At 46.3% G+C, this 13,746-nt stretch overlaps 1 long non-coding RNA gene across 1 annotated transcript; it reads left to right on the forward strand.

Moving 5' to 3' along the window:
- The first annotated feature begins 929 nt into the window (after positions 1 to 929).
- Positions 930 to 13,533, forward strand: LOC143819123 (uncharacterized). Its single transcript, XR_013224821.1, has 3 exons — positions 930 to 1,080; positions 11,113 to 11,268; positions 13,500 to 13,533. It is a non-coding gene; the product is annotated as an uncharacterized LOC143819123 (long non-coding RNA).
- The last annotated feature ends 213 nt before the right edge of the window (positions 13,534 to 13,746 follow it).

The following is a 13,746-nucleotide window of genomic DNA, read 5'->3' on the forward strand; positions in this document are numbered from 1 at the left end:
AAAAGCGACATATAAGAACCAACTCTTCTTCTTTTTCTTCTAAATCTCCTTTTCAGTGGCTAAAATGTTGTTGGGAAGTGGCTGTTGGCTCTGGCTAGATACATACCCAGCTTGTCCCTGGGGGGAAGACAATTTCAAACATTGGCTTCCCATTTCCCTGAAGCCATTGTGGTATAGTGATCTGAGTCTTGGACTGCGATCCAGGAGACCCGGGTTTGAAGCCCCACCCCACCATGCAAACTCGCTGGGTAATTTTGGCCATGTCACAAGCATTCACCCTACCCCACCTCACAAGGCTTAAGTGGAAGGATTAAGTGGAAGAGAGAAGGATATACTTTCATGCGTTAAGATGGTTCATCTATTTTGCTAAGGACATAGCTGCTGATCATTCTTCTCCCAGTTGAGAAACACAAACATTTGTTCAATCTTCACCAAGACAGAGCCAGTTTGGTGTAGTGGTTAGGAGTACAGACTTCTAATCTGGCAAGCTGGGTTCAATTCTGCACTCCCCCACATGCAGCCAGCTGGGTGACCTTGGGCTCACCACAGCCCTGATAAAGCTGTTCTGGCCATGTAGTAATATCAGGGCTCTCTCAGCCTCACCTCCCTCACAGGGTGTCTGTTGTGGGGAGAGGAAAGGGAAGGCTACTGTAAGCTGCTTTGAGACTCCTGTGGGGAAAGAAAAGCGGCAAAGAACCAACTCTTCTTCTATAAGGTGTACACAAGGAGACACACAATGCTTGAGAAAGGGAAGAAATAGTCATTGGGAGCGGAGTGCACCAACCCCCTTAAACGATCACTCTTGGGTCTGGGAGTTGTTTGAATTTCCTCTGTGTCACCAACGGACGTCTACCGGTCAGTTTCTAAATATAGCTCCAGACCGAAATCTTCAGCCGAGAAATGTCCGCCTCTTGCCTCCTTACTGAGAAGAGGGCTTCTGCTGTCGAAACACAAACTGGCGGCCCTGCTGATGTGTGAGGCAGAAAGGAATCCAAGAGCATGAACAGCCGCTCCAAGTGGATTATTTTGAAGCCAGCCCCCGCGCAAGGCTTCCAAGACACAGAGGTCACTGATACGGTGGTGAGTAACGCTGTGCAGTATTTACAAAGGATCACGTTACAGCCTCTCTTGGTCTCAAACATCTGGGGGAAACCTAGCAGAGCCGGCAAAGTTGGCTTTTCCCCACATTTTGCAAAATGTTTAGCGGATCCAAACGGGATGAGAGTCGTGCTTTTATCTGCGTGCCGCTAGCATCCAGGCAGCTGAAGCCGAAATCAGCATTGCAACACATGGCCAAGAAATGAAAAGATATAAATAGATGCCTCTTAGCTATGTGCTACAATGGGTAGACCTATGCCACTGCTCTTGTTGCTTGACCCTTCTGGAGATGCCTATGCTGCCCCCTCCCAAACCCAGCACAGCTCCTTATCTTACTGGGTGTAGGATCGAGCCCACTGTGCATAGTGAGGCGGGAGGTCATTTGGAGGCCAAGGCTGGAATGCAGCTCTTCTCTCTTCTCCCACTGCTTTCCTAATATAACTAGACTGGTTTCCCCCAGACAGGGTTCCTGGGTTTCATGGGCAGAAGTTGACGAGGAAGAAGGCTGAGAAAAGCAACCTCATGCTGTGCATCTTCGCAGGAGTGGTTTAAGGATTTGTGGGGCCCGTAGCACCAGAGCCAGTTTAAGGATTCGTGGGGCCCTAGCAGACTATAATCGCAGCAGGAGACTGGGGGTGGAAGGGCTCCCCATGGTGGAAAGGGGTATCACTCTGAATTTCCTGAAAGTGGGAAAAAGAGGTAGGAGAGAGGCTACAGCCCAGTTCCATTGGGAGGGGGATGGATGCACAGTGCAGGGCCCATGGAATTGCAGGGTCTATGGCACATGCCACATGGATAAACCGGCCTTGCTTCTGGTGTAGTTGTTAGGAGCGTGGACTTCTAATCTGGTGAGCCTGGTTCGATTCTGCACTCCCCCACATGCAGCCAGCTGGGTGACCTTGGGCTCGCTGTTGTGACCTTGGGTGTCTGTTGTGGGAAGAGGAAAGGGAAGGTGACTGTAAGCCGCTTTGAGACTCCTTCAGGTAGAGAAAAGCGGCATATAAGAACCAACTCTTCTTCTTCTGCCTCCTGCTTTCCAGCACCACCATCTTGCCTTTCAGCAGTTCATTTAGGAATAGAAATCCTACTCTAGGCTTAGAAACGGCAAGTAACAATGAGAGAAAATCAACTCTGAGATTAAATCAGAATTTGATTTTGTAACCTTATTCTTGTTCAAAGCCCTCCCATCAGATTTTTACCTTACAAGAGTTTAAGCATTAGTGAATATAAATCTTTTGGGAAGGAGACCTTGTTTTCAAAATATTGGGAGCACTTCCTCATAAACATCCTCCTAATTAAAGAAAATAATCTTGGAAGAATGGAAGACAGATTAGCAAACAGTTTTGTATCACTGTTTTAACCATCTTCTATGCAAGCTAAACATAGGAAATTTGAAACTCTGAATTTTTAAAATTTGAATCCAAGTGGCAAATGCTACTCTGGGGCACCCTTTTTAAAAAGATGGGGGGGGCGGGGGGTGATGAACACTGTAAGTATGGGGAAATTGTAGTAAATTTTCACCAGTAATGTCATATAGGGAAGAATTTCACCAAATTTGAATGAGAAACAAAAATCCCTCACTACTGAGATACTTCAATGAGAAATCTTAGATGTTTGAAAACATTGCATGATTTTTCCTTCCTATTCATTAATGTCCTGCGGACACGGCGGCTGGGCCCTCCTGGTTTCGTGGGCAGGCAGCGACCTGCCCTGTAGCGGCGGCCGGCCGCATGGTAGCGAAGTCGGAGGTGGGCGGATCGGGAGGCGCAAAGCGCTTCCCGATTCATCAGTCCGGTGGCAAGGGACCAATCGGCAGGCGCAAAGCACCTGCCAATTGGGCCCTCCGATTGTCAGTCCGGGGGAAGGGGCCTATCGGCACCCTTCCTCATCCCGGACAGGGCCCGCCCTTGGGGCCCTTACTGCTTAATTTTATCTGCTCCGCTAGGAGTGGTTAAAGATAAAAGAGAGAAAGAAAGAGAAAGAGAGGGGGAGAGAAGGGGGAGGGAAGGAAGGCATCCGTTCTCCTGGAGGACCCTCCTACCCCCAACTCTATAAAACAGTGTATACAGAGTCACCACAGTTCCCACCTTCTCCCACCTTCTCCAAACCCCACATTTTCCAAAGGCCAGGGTGGGCAGGATATGGAGGGGTGGGCTTCCACCTTTTCACTTCCCTACATTTCCCAAAGGCTGGGCCAGGCAGGAAAGACCCCAGGGGGCTGTCTCCTTCCTGCCCTCTCCCCATATCTCCCAATGGTCAGGCTGCTTGGGGAAGGCCGGGGGGATGAGATGCCTCCTTCCCACCCCCCACATCTCCCACGGGCCAGGTTGGGTGGGGAAGGCTGCTGGATCCCACCAGCCCCACTGAGAGGAATGGTGGAGAAAAGCAAAGAGCACTTCAATGGCCAGCTGCAAGGCCATTGGGGTGTGTGTGTGCTGTGACCTCTGGTCCTATTAGGGAGGACTACCTGGAGGAAAGGGAGCTCCCAGCTTCACCTGAGCCCCACCTGGATGAGAGCTTAGATGTTCAACAGGCAGAGAGTTCTGACCAGCAGGAGGGAATGGAACTGCAGACAAACCAGGGCTTAGATTCCAAAGCTTCTCATTCCTCTGCTCACCCTCCATTTGCAGCTCCCTGCCTTGCCAGCCCACCTGGCTCACCTGAGCCAATTAAGCACAGCCACCTATATGCTGGAAGAGAGCTCCAGTCTAAAAGGTACCACACCATGTTAGTAAGACAGTTGCTGATTGCAGGAGACTGAGTCATCACAGACTGAGAGGCTGCTGACAACCTATATTACTGCAAGGCTGGAAGGCTTGGGATGTGGAACTGCTCATTCTGCTGATGCCCTTGGATTGCCTGAATGAACCCTTGACTCACTGGACTAAGTTAAGACCTTCGTTGAAATCTGTCTGTATCTTGGCATTCTGTTTTTGAAATACTGATTGTCTCTGCCTTCCTGACAGCTCATTTGCGCTTCCTTTCAGCAGAGAGCTGAAAATTGAGACCAACACAGCAGGCAAAAGAAGCTGCTGGCTTCCCTTTCTTGTCTAAAGGGGATAGAGGGTGGTAAGAGGCTGAAAATGGGGCAACTTACCAGCAGCAGGGCTTTTCAGAGTGGCCAGCACCTCTTCCACCTGGCAAGCTGCAGGAAGATGACATATAAGCCTCATAATTGGCCCTCATTGAAAGAGTGCTCTCTCCCTATTGGAGGCACACCCCCATGGAGGGCCAATTAGATAAGGAATGAATTGTTTGCATGCAATTTATATTGATTGGCAGATAGGTCTTTCCCTATTGGTGGCACACCCTCAGGAAGAACCAATCAGGTAGGGAGTGAGTTTTTTTCCCATGCAACTTTAGCTTTATAATGTTTAGTGATATTCATTTATTAAAATATTTTCACTTTGCTTTCCTCTTTGGCACAAGGTGGCCTAAGTCATAATCATGAATAAGGTAGAATGATAACAAACATTCCAAATCGGAAGGGGAAAGATCTGACCTATAAAATTATGAGTCCTAACCTGGGTAGCCCAAATTCGTCATCCGATCTCAGGAGCTAAGCAACATCAGCCCTGGATAGTATTTGGATGAGAGGCCTGCAAAGATTACCAGGTCCATGATGTGGATGTAGGCAATGGCAAACCATATCTGAATGTCTCTTGCATTGAGAGCATTTGCTGGCATTGGCTCATAGGAATTGTAGTCTATGGACATCTGGAGGGCCGCAGTTTGACTACGCCTGCTGTAGGGGTTTCAATGCATTTGCTGGTAGGGGCTCATGGGAATTGTAGTCTATGGACATCTGGAGGGCCGCAGTTTGACTACGCCTGTTGTACGGGTTTCAATGCATTTGCTGGTAGGGGCTCATGGGAATTGTAGTCCATGGACATCTGGAGGGCCGCCATTTGACTACGCCTGCTGTAGGGGTTTCAATGCATTTGCTGGTAGGGGCTCATGGGAATTGTAGTCTATGGACATCTGGAGGGCCGCAGTTTGACTACGCCTGTTGTACGGGTTTCAATGCATTTGCTGGTAGGGGCTCATGGGAATTGTAGTCCATGGACATCTGGAGGGCCGCAGTTTGACTACGCCTGCTGTAGGGGTTTCAATGCATTTGCTGGTAGGGGCTCATGGGAATTGTAGTCCATGGACATCTGGAGGGCCGCCGTTTGACTACCCCTGCTGTAGGGGTTTCAATGCATTTTCTGGTAGGGGCTCATGGGAATTGTAGTCCATGGACATCTGGAGGGACGCCGTTTGACTACCCCTGCTGTAGGGGTTTCAGTGCATTTGCTGGTAGGGGCTCATGGGAATTGTAGTCCATGAATATCTGGAGGGACGCCGTTTGACTATCCCTGCTGTAGGGGTTTCAATGCATTTGCTGGTAGGGGCTCATGGGAATTGTAGTCCATGAACATCTGGAGGGCCGCCGTTTGACTACCCCTGCCCTACAGGATCACCAAAGGTCAGCTGGGACTTGACTGCATTTTCCACCATAACCACCAGCTGAGAATTCTGAAAATAAGGAAGAATAAAATAAAGAAATAAAAGGCCATTTGGTAGCCAAGTGGAATCATCTGGTAGTGATTTTAGTACGGCAAAATAACTACAAGCAAGATAGACTGGGGTGAAAGCAGAGAATTGGGAAGCTGCATGGGAAATCAGTGAGCTCAGGGTCTCAAGGCTAGCAGGTTCAAGGAGCAGGTATCGCAGGGCTGTGCCACCAGGTTCCCAAGGCAAAGATCCCCTCTGGCCTCCCTCCTGGATTTTACCCAGAAGCCACACACTCATCATATCCAAACAAGCCACACAATTTGCCTAGCCCCAGGAGCCGGCCCCAAAGAGAATCGACAATGGCAGTCCAATAAAGAAATGTATTCCAAAAAATTCTCAAAGTCTCCTCATGTGGTTTTTCTACTCAATGTCAATATTAATAATAAAAAAAACCCCAGAATTATGCCAGAACGGGTACCTAGGCTTCTACCTCGTTTTCGGAAGTAGCCCTTCCTCAATGGCTGTTTTCTGTTAAGTAAAAAAATACCATATAAATATCTATGTGCTACATATGAAGAAATAATCATATAGAAAATGAATTTTTTATGATGTATGCAGAAAATGTATTCCTTCCATCTGGAAGACCACAGGTTGACTAGCCCTGATATAGACATGTCTATATCAGGGCTAGTCAACCTGTGGTCTTCCAGTTGTTCATGGACTACAATTCCCATAAGGCCCTGCCAGCAAACACTGTAGTCCATGGACATCTGGAGGGCCGCAGTTTGACTACCCCTGCTGTAGGGGTTTCAATGCAGTGCTATTGGACTCAGATTTTACTGTTGTGGAAAGGGAAAACCAGGGAATCAGCAATAGGGTTGTCAGTAGGGAATAGAGCAGCAAGGGAATTTGGGGTGCCAAATTGGCATGAAGCAACAGGATAGAGGAGTCAAAGCCGTGCTAGAGGTGGGAGCTTGATTCGATTGATCAAATCAATCTATTTCACATATTAATTTGAGCAAGCCAGCTAATGCTTCCGCTGCAGGTCTCTGGTGTGTTATTCAATTAACGAAGAGAGTTCATCCAGCAAGCGCATGTTACTAATTGCTTAAGCATCCTAGCACTTGAGTTACAAATTGATATTTGCTTATTATCTTATAATTCCTATATCAGGCTCCAAGGTGCATCCCCCCCACCCACCATCTTCTAATTTAGGGTACGACCAACTGGAAAGTTTTCACATGCGAATCAGCTAAGGGCTGTATAAAATGATTGGGCACAGCTCCCGTTATTACAACGGGCCTTGCATATGAGATCACTGATACCATTATCTTAGATAAATTCTCTCCAGATTGTCATAGCAGTCACTTAAAAAAAAACCCTTAACTGATTACATCTGTGACAAAGTTTTTTTTTTTTAAGTAATAGAAAAACACTGACCTGTCTGCCCAGTCTGTAATGCATACCATGTGGTGTCAAAGTTGTAATTAAAAACAGTGCAACGCAAATCAGGTCCTCCAAATGTTAATCTCATTATCACCTTCACCGAGCTGCTTTGCCAGAGAAAGCAACAGCTATTACAGCTTTGCTGCTCATCCAATCAGAATATTAAATTAATCGGCGGGGTCCTGAAATGACAATTGCCGGTACACTTAATCTTGCTTTGCACATAGCACATGGACTAAGGATGTAACATGGACTAAGGATGGGACAACACAATGGTGCACGAAGCTGGATATGTTTTCATCAATATTTTTGGGTGATGTTGTATGGTAGGATGTTTATATGTGGGAATGTGTTTTGGATATAGGAAGAGTTTGTCAAAGACTTGATAACGTTCTAAATTTGCTGCCATCTGCCTTTCCTTCTGTCTTATTTTTTCCTCTTCTCAAAAAAGGATATTCTTTACTTGTTTATTTTTTTCAAAATCATACGATTATCGGACGAGAAAAGCCAGATTTAATTAGGTGGGCCAGTGATTTCCCACCAGATCCACTATTATCAAATAGACATTGGGAGGGGCTGTGGCTCAGTGGTAGAGCACCTGCTTGGCATGCAGAGGGTGCCAGGTTCAATCCCCCGCATCTCCAGTTTAAGGATTGCGCAGACCTCAACCTGAGACCATTGAGAGCTTCTGCCAGTCTGCGTAGGTAATGTTGACCTGGATGAACCAAAGGTCTGATTCTGTATAATGCAGTTCCATGAGTTCATGTAATGCCGAAGGTGATTCGGTCTAGATGGGAAGCTTCTTCTGTCTTTTTGTTCTATTGGGCATTCCCTCACAATCCCGTTTTTTGTATTTATGGATTTATACATTTCATTAATTATTGTTTTTGTTTTGAAAGCTAGATAGATGGTATTTAAAAATAGCTTGTTTTATTGCCTTTGATTGTTGATCACCTTGGGACTATAATTTGGGTGGAAAGGTGGCCAAAAATCATTAAAATTAATAACACTACTAAACAAGTCTGCGTGGGAGACTTCTTATGGACATGGGGTATTGAGAAGAATTCAGGATTAAGGTCAAATCAAAGAGTTTTGGATGAGGCTTAGAGCATTGCCTGCTCTGAGCCAACTGGGAAGGATGGGCTATAAAAATAAATAATAATTATTATATTATTATCAGTGGAATGACATCAATTTCATTTTTGTGTGTGCCAGAAGTGGCATTGCATGCTACTGGCATGCCTCTTCCATTTTCCCACATTTCCCTTATGCTGGCCCATGAAACATTGTGAGGCAAGGTAGTCATTGTGAGGTCTCCCACTATAGTGTCGTGAGACACTATACACACTGCCAAGGAACTCTGAGAGGCCTCATTTACCTGTACAGCTTTGTCTTCCATGATGGAAGAAAGACAATATCTAAAAGTAAGAAGGAGTATGAATTGTCCCGCAAGGAAACTTATAGGCCTATCATGGAATCCCAGCACATTGCATCTTCTGGGATGTCACTTAGACAAAAAAAGAATTAACTCTTGCCCTATTTGAACTCTAAGTGTAGCTTAGCAATGCTTGTGCATGTTCAGTAGGCAAAGCATGTTTTAGGATAGCTCCTCTTCAATTACTGCTCTTCTCTTTGACTGTTTCCGCACTGGGAACTTTGCTGCTCCAGCTCCCGTGTGGGAGCACAAATCCAGGGAGGATGAGGTGCACCAGGCCAAATGCTCCCCTGTGCGGGAGAAGAAAGAGGCAGGGCAACTTGCCCCAGCTCAGACTCTAGCCTGTGGCCCGATGCGAAGTGTGGCGAAGGAACATCTGAGCTTCTGAGGAACCCAGGTTTCCTTGGATGATAGTCTGGTGACCAGTGAGCAGTCTTTAAAAGGCAATAGGCTTATTTCAGCCAAAATGAGAACATCCATCTTTTAGTACTTTCCACTTAAGTGAACGCATTTAGAAACAAATCCTGTTAACCTGGGTTTAACTATCTTAACAGCATGGGGCTGCAAATGAGATACTCCCCAGAATGTATGAAAATGAGAAACTCCCCAAACTGTTTTAAAAATCTGGAATTAATATGGAAAATCTCTGCGTTTCTCAGGGGCTTAATTAGACAGTTTAATGGGGCCCCGGTGAAATGACTCTCTGTCCTTTAACTATTGGGCCCAAGTGACAGGACAATCAGGCTCTGTTACCCTTTCCCCTCTGTATTTTAATTGGAGCCATTTTGTTCTTCTTGACCAGCCTGTTGCTCCATTGCTGAACAACTACAGCTTTATTGGTTCTCTCGTTATGCTGTGGAAACATTGTGAGCTGCTGAAGAGTCTTGTGTTTTTTTGCAATTCAAATATTTTATTGTGATATCAAAAAGACATATCCATCCCCATTGCTGATTCATCAATTCACTGAATCACAAATAAATACAAATATATATTCAGGACTTCTCTCCTAACCTCTGCTGAAGAGTCTTGTGAAGACACAGGACATCTATTTTTTAAATGACTATAACTAATAATACGAGCCAGCAGCAATTAAACCCTAAGCCTCATTGTGTGTTTGGTTTTTTAAAGATGTGTGTTGTTGTTGTTTTTTTTATGTATTTAACAGTGCTGTCCTATGCAGGCTTACTCTAAAGCTATTTATTTTCTGCATGATATTGCACTGTTTGTCTCTGACTTAGAAATGTGAAAGGACTTAACTCTGAACTGCATAACTTTCCTTCCATGTTTTATTAGCAGCACAATCCTATATGGAGTTACCCCTGTCACACGAACATAGATCTGTCTGCCTGTGTCCCCTGGAGAGCACTTTGCCCTTTGAACACCAACAGGTTGGCAGTGCCTGGCCCAAGGGAAGTCAGCCTAGCCTCAACCAGGTGGGATGAGCTTCCGGAAAATCTCAGGGTCCTGATGGAGCTGGCTCAGTTCAACATGGCCTGTGAGATGGAGCTCTTCCGGGTGCTTGATTGAGGCCAGGATTGCGACTCTGTCATCTCGGTCCCCTCCTCTAAACTTGTAAATCAAAATTCCCCTCTGCTGCTAGTCAGAACGCCGAGTGGGTTGTGGACCGTTATTAATGCTCTAAGGGTTTATTTTATAGTATCAGGTTATTTTTAAGGGTTTACTGTTGTTTTAATATTGTAATTTACTTCAATGTTGTACGCCTCCATGAGCCGGCGTTGCCAGGACTGGCAGGTTAGAAATCAAAATAAACATTTTTAAACTAAAAAAGCTGCCTTATGTAGAGTCAGATCTATGGTCCACTGACAAGGACGTTTATAGCCCACCATTCCTCAAAGGAATTCAGGGTCCTGTATATCCCTCACTTCCCGTCCATTTTCTCATCACGGCAACCCCCAGAGGCTGGTTAGGTTGAGGGAGAGCAGTTGGGCCAAGGTTACCCAGCAAGATAACAATGGAATATGGCTCTGGACTGCATAGATCCTGGTCCAACACCTTACACCAAGGGTAATCAACCTGTGGTCCTCCAGATGTCCATGGACTACAATTCCCATGAGCCCCTGCCAGCGTTTGCTGGTGGGGGCTCATGGGAATTGTAGTCCATGAACATCTGGAGGACCACAGGTTGACTACCCCTGCCCTACACCATGCAGATATTTCCCATCAACTATGACCAATATGATAAGCTAGGGATGCTGAGGAATGAACCTGGGCCCCTCTGCATGCAAACCAGATTCTCTAAGCTCATTGAAATAAAGCATATTGAGATGGAAACTATTACATCCAAGAAAGCCGTTTGGGAGTTCAATCAGCTGTTTATTAGGATCTCGGCATGATGTTATAAGTGGCAAAACTGAACCGAAAAAGCCCTGAAAAAAACCAAACTTATATACAATCGCGAAAAATGCACTTTTCTGCCAGTGTGAGCTATCGGTTCGTTTCGGTTTAAATTGACTGGATCCTGCAGACGGGAATCCAGCAGCGCATTGGCCAGTTACATTACCAAACTCGATCCTACCGTGGACCCCCAAGCTCGCTCCTCGGCAGAACCACCTACAGAACCACAAACCTTGATAAAACAATCACCGAAGCTTTATCTCCTTCTTGCCATCCTCCAGGTAAGATTCTGTGTTCCAGTATAATAAAAAGACCTCAGCAGAACTCTCTGTCCTGGTTAGCTGATGACACTCACAGCCTCTCAGCGTTTCTCTCTCTCTCTCCATCCTGAACCGAGGAAGAATGAGCATCAAGGACCCACAAGCGTTGTGCCTTGAGTATGTATAGAATTTATAAATAATACAATGACAGACCTCTGTGTGAACTCCTTTGCAAAATGGCAGGTGTCTTGAGGAGGGGCACAGAGCGCAGCCTTCAGATGGTTTAAAACAAGAGTGGGCCCACGGAACGCCCGTGCTCCCTGAATAAGCAATGGCAGCGTTATAGCCTTTGGCAGACGATTGATGCCCAGACCCCCACCCAGAGGGCCATTGTGTAGCAATAATAATCAATATTCATGTGATCCTTTTAATAATTTATCACAATAAATATTTATACAACATACATGATGAGGCAGTATAAATGTTTTAGTGGCACACGTCAGAGATTCCCTGCATTATTTAGGAGCGATGAAGCCACAAGTAAGTTGTGTGTGTCATCCCAAATGTGTCCAGTGAAAACTTGGACAACACGGTGTCTTTTGCATGCGCCTTGTGTGGCGCAAAAAATACCGTTCAGGGAACCTTCTGAGGTGCTGACACGAATTTTAACCGGCGCTCCTTGAATGAAAACCACTCTCTGTCCATCCCCCTCCCCATACGATAACGTCTTGCTTTGAAAACGCTTCAATAGAGTTCTTTATTTCACAAGATCATGACTGACTTAAAAAGAAACAACTTTATATCTTCAGCTTCTCAGCATTGACCAGTTTAAGCACATACATAAGCGGAGGACATGACTAATGCAGAAGAAAGCTTAATGCCTTGGGAAATACTCCTGAAATCCTAAATCAGGCTTTCTCAATCAGAGCTTCGTGAAACCCGGAGTTTTCTGGACAGCTCTCAAAGAGTTTCCTGAATAGGTGGGAGTTAAAGGTAAAGGTATCCCCTGTGCAAGCACCGAGTCATGTCTGACCCTTGGGGTGACGCCCTCCAGCGTTTTCATGGCAGACTCAATACGGGGTGGTTTGCCAGTGCCTTCCCCAGTCATTACCGTTTACCCCCCAGCAAACTGGGTACTCATTTTACCGACCTCGGAAGAATGGAAGGCTGAGTCAACCTTGAGCCGGCTGCTGGGATCGAACTCCCAGCCTCATGGGCAGGGCTTTCAGATTGCATGTCTGCTGCCTTACCACTGTGCGCCACAAGAGGCTCTATGGTGGGAGTTAATTACTTTAAAATATATTTTAAAAATCTGTTAAACATGTATCGGGTGGTATGACTATATAGGGTCCTGTCCACTTACCCCTCCCAAAATGGCCAATGATGGGCCTGGAGTGGGTGGAAAGGGGAGGGGTCCTGGGTGGGCATGGACACCACTGTGCTTCCCAACCATATTCGACACAATTGCGTCACATCTGGTGTTTCTCAAAGCCTGAAGGACGTTTCAGGGATTTCTCAACAGTAAAAAAGTTGAGAAAGGCTGTCCTAAATCAATGAGCACACTTAAGATTATTTACAATAATGTAAACCCCCATTAGCCTTCCATTTTTGAGTGCAGTTACCTGGAAATATGGTGCATTGAAATCAATGAAACTTTTAAATAATGGTGGGAATTTGCCTTGGGCATGCAACCCTAATGCGGTATTTACATTCACAGGGTGCTAGATAATTTAATAGATGATTAAATTGGCTCAAGATTAACGTTTCAGCAGGTGCAGGGACTTTTGCTTTAGGTTTGCTTTAGGATGCTTTGGGCTGTGTTGGGGACTGCTGTAGTTGTGGCGAGGCAGGGCCACAGTCTTTGTGCTTGTGGACATGTTAGTCTGTATCCAAAGCATATTTTCTTTCCCATCAGGAATGCAGGCTCTATTTTACGCAGATTGCATTTGCCTATTTTACTATCTATTATAGCAGTGGTCCCCAACCTTTTTATCACCAGGGACCAGTCAACGCTTGACAATTTTACTGAGGCCTGGGGGGGGGGTAGTCTTTTGCCAAGGGATGTCACCGCCGCCTGAGCCCCTGCTCCACTTGCTTTCCTGCCGGCGCCCCTGACTTCCCGCCGCCCACTGGGGGGCGCTGCCAGCAGCACCTGTGCAGTGCCACGTTGAGAGGGAGCCCCAGCCATGGTGGCCGCCGGAGAGCACCAAAGGGGAGCCGGGCGGCAGAGTGACAGGGCAGCCCCTGAGGCAGCAGCTGGGGAGGAGGACGAGGAGCTGCGGACCAGTACCGACTGATCCACGGACCAGTACCGGTCCCCGAACCGGGGGTTGGGGACCACTGGTGATGACCTTATTTATTAATCTATTTATTTAAAATATTTCTTTTGTATCTTTTTTCTATTCAAGGAGGCTAACAAAGCAACAGGGAGCAGCAAACAGGTAAAAACAATGTATTTATTTTATTCATCGTACAACGTTTCGTGCAGCCAGGAGATCCGAGGATTGTCCGGCAGCCGGGCAAAGAATGTTTGGAGGTGGTGTGCCTCTGCGTCTTGACCCTTAGCATTCTTTTGGAGAACCTGCCACCCAAATCCTTGGAGGCCTCCCCTCCAAATACTAGCCAGGGTCAGCCCTGCTTACCTCCTGAGATCTG

The sequence above is a fragment of the Paroedura picta genome, chromosome 1 (genome assembly GCF_049243985.1).
Source record: "Paroedura picta isolate Pp20150507F chromosome 1, Ppicta_v3.0, whole genome shotgun sequence".
Classification (NCBI taxonomy): Eukaryota; Metazoa; Chordata; class Lepidosauria; order Squamata; family Gekkonidae; genus Paroedura; species Paroedura picta.